This window comes from Galeopterus variegatus, unplaced genomic scaffold (assembly GCF_000696425.1).
Source record: "Galeopterus variegatus unplaced genomic scaffold, G_variegatus-3.0.2 Scaffold6316, whole genome shotgun sequence".
NCBI classification, from domain to species: Eukaryota; Metazoa; Chordata; class Mammalia; order Dermoptera; family Cynocephalidae; genus Galeopterus; species Galeopterus variegatus.
This window is the reverse complement of record NW_007732427.1, coordinates 133,446-140,967: the sequence shown is the minus strand read 5'-3', so window position 1 is coordinate 140,967 and position 7,522 is coordinate 133,446.

The following is a 7,522-nucleotide window of genomic DNA, read 5'->3' as shown; positions in this document are numbered from 1 at the left end:
ATGGATACTTATTTTTGCTCTTTTTTTCTTTTTATTGTAAATTTTTTCAACATATGGAAAATGTGAAAGAAAAATACAACAAATACCTGTATATCCTTCACAGTTGTGTTTGTATGAATGCAAATACGCCACAAACTAAATGTTGCAGCACGCATTTCCTGAGTATAAGGCTCTCTTCTTACATAACTACAACACTACTACCATCCTAAAAAATCCCAGTTCCCAGGCCACAACCTAGACAAATTAAATCTAAATCTCTGAAGGTAAGCCTAGGCATCAGTATTTTTTAAAGCTCCTAGATGATTACAATATGCAACAAAGGCTGAGAACCACTCTCTACAAATTAAACATTTTCAAGAAAGAACACATTGTTTACATGGTTTAATATTCATAAGAATGTCCTACTCTCTTACAGTTTAGCAAATCTAAATGATAGATTTTGGTCAGAACTTCACAATAACTTACATTTTCTTTAGCTTATCAAGTTAATATATTCTTCTCTTTTTTAAATAAATGTATTTGATTTTCATCCCAGTTTCTTCTATATAATGATTTAAAATGCAGAAAATGTGTACTGTTATGTAGGTCCTAAACATATTTACCCCTTAAGAAAATGGCTTTAAATGAAAATAATATTTATACATTTTAATAAAATGTTTAATAAATCATATATGAATCTTAGCATGTGAAACATAAAACTTTTTCATAATCTTCCCCATAGTTAAATGTCTCATTTATGAGAATAAAAGGTCCAGAAAGCAAAAATCAAAATCTAAATTTAATGCATGTTAAGATTTTAATAGACAATGTTCTTTCATGTTTTATCATGAGTTAAAAATCTTCATGTTTTTTACAACAAAATATTATCCATATGGAAATAAAAATATTTTTAACGACTGATAAATTACTATATGTTACTGAAGTTCCTTTCTCAGGGTTAAGATTAGCATTCATCTAAAACACATTTCCAAAATTCTTCAACACTTGCTAATTACTTGTTTATGGCTTCTGACTATGACACTGTTGTATAATATTCAACCAAGTAAAAAAGGTCTTACATATTTAGAAATAGCCCTTAGATATTTATGACTGTTCTTCAGCGTTCAGAGTCAAAACAAGCAATGTGTAAACTGGTTATTTTTGAGAAATAATACATTTCAAAGTGAGATAATTATACATTTTAGACTTGCAAAAAAGTTACAAGACCCAGACTCTAGATTATGATGAGCAGACCACTTGATATCTCTGGGCCTGAGGTTTCTCACCTGTTAAAGGAAGAGTTTAGCTATGCTAAAGTTTTCCAAACTTTCTCAGTTGACAGAATTCTTAGTGTCTCGGTAAATTTTTCATTGCATTGCAGGCTAAAAAAAATACCCAACAGTAGATATTTTTAAAAAATAATACACATAGGGCCGGCCCGGTGGCGCACTCAAGCGTGGCAGCACTCCCGCTGAGGGTTCGGATCCCACATGGAGACCGGTTCCTGCTCACTGGCTGAGCGCGGTGCGGGTGCAACACCGAGGGTTGCGATCCCGTTGCCGGTCCCCAGTACGGGCGCGACACCGAGGGCTGCGATCCCGTTACCGGTCAGTAAAAAAGACAAAAAGGAAAAAAAAAAATAATACACATAGATTCAAAATTTTTAAATTTCATTCTTAATGAGATATGCACATCTGTTGAGCACTTTCTCAAACCTTAGAATTGGATTGGAAACCACTACCCTCATTTCCTGTTCCACAGTAATTTTCCCATGGTCCTTGTGTTTTACCACAGCAACTTACAGAAACTCAGCTTCACAAAGATATGTCATCAAAAGGAATGAAGTACCATTTAAGATGAAGTTCTGAACTACCTCAAGGTAGTGGTTTCCATGGTGTCCAATGATATCACTGTGCTGGCCTTGAATATTTTAAATATGCCATGATGGTGCCCCTGTGAGTTTGTCGTGGTGTTCCTAGGGTGCCTCAGTACACAGTTTGGGAAGCATGGGCTACACTCCCTAAAATACTTGATATAGCTATAGTGTGTGATCTGAGATGTAAAAGCAGAGTAAGAATGAAATACAAGGGTACTTCAAAAAGTTCATGGAAGGATTTGTATTATTTTTTAATTCTATTTCTATTTGAACATTTGAAGATAATTCTGAGGGCCTGGGTTAAGGAGTGGTAGGACTGAAGAGGAAATAAAAACTGTGATAAATGTTCTATCTGAATGGAACGCCCTTTCTTCCCCACTTAACCTATAAAATTCCTACCTGTGCCTCACAACTCAGCTCAAGCTTCTTCAGGGTAACGTCCCCTTACCAAGTTAAATCTACCTATTACACATTCTCAGAGTACTCATTTCACTGCATTTATCACAATTGCAATTATATATTCATTTGTGTAACTGTTTTATTAATTCCTGTCTCCCCACTAAAGTGTAAACTCTAAGAAAGGAGGAATGTTTCTGATATCATTGTATCCCACAGTGTCTGGTGTACTACAGGAGCTAAAACACTCTGCTCAGTGAAATGAATAAATGCATGTACTGTAACAGAATAGGCTTAGCATTTATTTTGGTTATTTTCCTTTATTTTAGAATAGCTGCCACTTATAGCAGCATTTCTAAAACTTATTCTTTTTCTCATACTACTTAACAGGAAGGAGGAGCCAATAAACATACAGCTGCATCTAAAAATCTCAGAAAGTAAGCTCACCTAAATTAATTGAAAGGATGGCATTGTTTGCTCAAGGCCATCAAATGTTCATGAACTCTAATAGGCAAATTCATTGTTATAAGAAAAAAAAATCACGTTACTACATAAAAACTGCTCATAGAAAAATTTTAAATCTTAACAAATGGCCACAACCAACACATTAAGAACCATGTTCTACTGTGGTGATCTAAAAAGTAGAAAGCAATAAGCTCATTTTTTTTTTTTTTTTTTTTAATGGCATTACACTACAAAGACTGGTTTTATCGACATACCAAGCTAAAATGTTAAGAGAAGTTCATGGTGTCACTATTAAAATAAAATAAATTCTGAAAATTTTATTGATATTCTATTTTAATCTTGGCTATACAACGATCCATTACTAAACTATGACAACGTAACATAATATAGCATGATATGATTTAAGTATAATGAAAATTAAAGTCAAACAGAAAATAAGGTTATGAAAGTAGGACAAAATAAGAAAGAGAATGATTGTGCCTAATAGCTAACATTAAAAAAGTAGACATTTTTTAAAAATCACTAAGTTAAGATTGGTTCACTGGATTTAGCACATTTAGTACGTCACTTCTCTGAAGAGGAGCTTATAAGCTCCAGAATCAATAAATTATGTTTTGATATGCATTTCTCAACCTTAAAGTTCCTATGCTAGAAGGAAATTATTCTTTTACACTTAAACATTTTAAACAGAATGGATATAGGTAAGAATAGAGAGATAAAGAAATGAAAAAGAAGGTAAAATAGAGATGTTTGTGTGCTCCCTCGAATTGCTAATCCATGTACAGCAAACTCCCCCTGGGTAGACTGTCTTCTTTGGGAATTTGCTCCATCTTTTGCCTTAAATCAAAAGCTGGTGCATCCAGAGGCTATCCGTTTCCTATAAGCTCTCCCAAATGATGTCTAATTATTTTCTCTTATCACACATCCAGGAGAGTGGGCTGATATCCACCTACTTCCCTGTTGCCACATCCCAGATCACTTTTACTTTATGCTTTTCTAAAATTAAAATAAAACAAACACCAACAACCACAAAATGCACCTGTTCCTTTGTAGCTCTTGCTAAAATACACTCCCTATCACATCACTTCATCATTCTGATCCAAAATTTACCAGCCTACATCTCACCCACTGTCTTCCTTTCCTACAGCTACTGTAGAGCACTGCTCCTCAATTTTTATGTACATTTTAATCACCTGTGAAATTAGTAAGGACATCCAGAGATTCTGCATTTCTTATAAAATGCATGAGAAGCTGAGGACCACTTTGAATAGCAAAGCACTAGAAGAGCTTCTTTTGCTATTACCTAATCTGCTATCGTCTTAATCTCCTATTTATGCTTTGGCACTCATTCCCGCCTGCTTTAAAATCTTTAATACCTATTATTTCTTCTCTGCTCTTCTTTCTCACACTTGTCAATCTCTCTCTCCCTCTTTCTCTCTCTCAACTGCTGAAGTATAATCCATTGAAAAATCAAACCAGGATGGCCAGTTAGCTCAGTTGGTTAGAGTATGGTGCTGATAATAACAAGGTCCAGGATTTTATCCCTGTACCAGCCAGCTGCCAAAAAAAATAAATAAATAAAAATAAATAAAATATCACACCAAAAAACCCTCATTTAGTCCTTTACTCCTCCTACCTACCATATGATGTCTGTCCCATTAACAGCCAAACTTTTTAAAGAAACTGTCTGCAGGCAGATGCCATTTCTTCATCTCCAACTCAATACTGCACCTACTTCAATGTGACTTTCAGGCCCAGCACCCCAACAACACAGCATTCACTAAAGGCATGAATGACCCCATGTTGAGAAGCCAAAAATGACATTTTCGGTTCTCACCTTAGGTGAACCTCTCATCAGCATTCAACATTGTTAACCACTCCCAACAAATCTGCACATTGTGTTCCATGATACAATAGTCCTTTTATTTTCCTGTTACCATTCTAGGAACACTTTTTCCAGTGTGTTTTGCAGGACCATTACCTTCTATCCAGCCATTAGATATGGAGTTCTAATATGGAGCTCTTCAGTGGTTTAGGGCTCAGACCGTCATTCTTTTTGTGTATATATCCATGCTATCCTCTTTGACTTTAATTGTGAATGACTTCTGAATTTATGTCTCCTCTTCTTTGAGCTGGCCTACTCAACATCTTCTCTCAGAAGTCTCAAAACTACCTCAAACATAAGAGTTAAATTAATAATTCATACCTCCACCACTGTATGCCATTATCACGCATCCAGATATGCAGTTTGGAAAAACTATTGCCACATTCTTGACACATCCTTTTCCCTTGCTGCCAAATATCCATTCTTCCAACATCTCCCCAAACCTATCAAATCTATTAAGTTTTCTTCATCTCCACCATCACCTTCACTGTACTATCAACAATTGTCATCTCTTGGCTAGGCTACTGCAATAGTTTCCTAAGGAGACCTACCTCCATCCACTTCACTTTGCCTCTCCCTTTTTAATCTGTTCTACACCCGGCAGATATGACCATTTTGTTGAAACACAAATTTGATTATCCCCCCTTCAGTCTACTCATATTGATCCCTCCTACTTGCCAGTGTCCTTCCCACCAAAGAGACATTGCCTACACAGAATGTTCTCCTCTTCCTCTTCTCCCAGGTAAACCTATTCATCCTTCAGACCTCAACTCAATCATAATTTTCTTGGGAAAACCTTTTTTTGCCTCAATAACTATGTTAAATTTACCTACTAGAAGGTCATACAGAATCACATACTTCTCCATTACAATATTTATGACATTACTTATGTACTAATCTCCCCAAGGACATAGCATATTTCTGGTTTTAACTGCCATTGTCTCCCAGGTACTAACACAATTCCTGGCACATAGGAGGTATTCCCACAGTATCTCTTGAATGAATATATGGAAGGGGTAATGATATTGTAATCAGCTAAGGAATCCTGAATGATACGGCATTTGAGCTGGGCACTATCTCTCTCATTGGAGAATAGGTAGAGGAAGATGAATCAGGGATATTGCAAAGAATAAAGTTCAATATTATTTGCTGCCAGATTTATACATAGTGATCAAGGAGTTTAAGATCATTCCTAGCATGATCCTCAGAATGAATCTGGAAAATGGTAGAGCCAATGACAGGGCAAGGTTTCAGCTAAAGGAAATGATGAGTTCAATTTTCTTGATGCAGTACATTTTAGGTGACAACCTCACCTGGTTGAAATGGTCTGAAGGCAGTTAAAATGTAGGAACAGATATGGTGTGGGATGTCATTTAAGCATCTTCATCTTAAGCTGGGTGCCCTCTGCTCACCACAAGAAATCATACTCCTCTCTGTATTCACCATCTAGGATAATAGTACAGAAAGAGTCAGAAATCTTGGAGCCATTCTTGATTGCTCTCCCTCACCCACTATTTCCTTATCCTTTTCTATCATCATCTACATTTCCTCTCTTCTCTCATCCCCAGTGCCATTTTCCCGGACTTTCACCTGGACTATTTCTTCAACTTCCTACCTACTCTCGTTGCATCCAGTCTTGCTCTCCTGTAATCCAGTTTGCACGTTCCTCCCAGAGTAACTTTCCCAAGACACCAGAATGTCACTTTCCTGCTAAATATCTTTAAAGGACTTCCATCGCCTAGGGAATAAAATCTAGACTCTTCATCAAGGTTTTCTGATTTGTTTCTAGAATTTCTGAACTTCACCTCTGTTTTTTCTCTCTAACCCTACCAAACTACTTATTCCAGCTCCTCTCTCCGATTATACTAAACTATTTATTATCCCCAAATACCTTATACCCTAAACTCTCTCCTTCCTTACTTCCTTCTAATCTTACTGAAATTTGACCTGGGAAAAGACATTGTATTGTCTTGTGTAGAGACAAATTTAAAAATAAACAAACAGAAAACGGCCAAGGTAAACCTCCTGCCTTCAAGTTTCAACTCAAACGTGGCCCTCTGAAGCCTTCCCCTCCGGGAAAATTTACAGTCCCATTGGGTGTCTCCCAGCTCACAGTAATTCTTACCCAAAAGTTAGCTGACTCACTATTTCTCAATAAGTGAAGTTAAGCTCACTATTTATCATAGGCTGATACAGTCCAGCTACAAAGACTATGCCCACGCGTAACCTGTTGCCACATCGCTTCCTCCTCGGGAAATAGATCTACATAAGAACCTTCCCCGGGACCTCACGAAGATGGCTCCCGGAGGGCGTCGTCACGTCCTGCGTCATCACGTGCCAGATGAGGGTGGGGCCCTCAAGAGAGAAGGGATGGAGGCGGGGCCAAGTAGGATGGGGCGGGACTACGCGGGATCAGGGCGGGCCTGGGCGGAGCCAGTGAGGGGTCGGGGGCGCTTCTGCTATTCAGCCGGTGCGGCGGGAGTCAGCGTTGGGGGAGTCCACTCGACGCTCGGTCCGGAGAGCTTGCCAGGGACAGCCGGCTCAGACCAGGGCAGCCGTATAGCCGAACGGAAGCCGGTGGCAGCCGGGACTGGCTGCTGGCGCCTGAACTCCGCGGGCGGGAAGCACCCAGGATCAGGGAAACCCCGGGAGCAGCGCGGCGGCGCCTCCCTCACCCCAGGGGCCGCGGCGACGGTCACGGGGCACGGCGCCACCGTGCACGACCCAGGCCAGGATTCTAAACAGACGGACCAGGCTCCTCCTCTGCCCGGGCCGCCTCACCTGCGGGCAGCGCCGCGCCGCCTCCGCCGGTGTAGACGGCACCTGCACCGCCTCGCTCGCGGGTCTCCGCCCCTCGTCCTCCCGGCGCCAGGCCCGGGCGGCTCACCTGGACCGGCGCGGGTGCGGGACCCGAGGGGCTG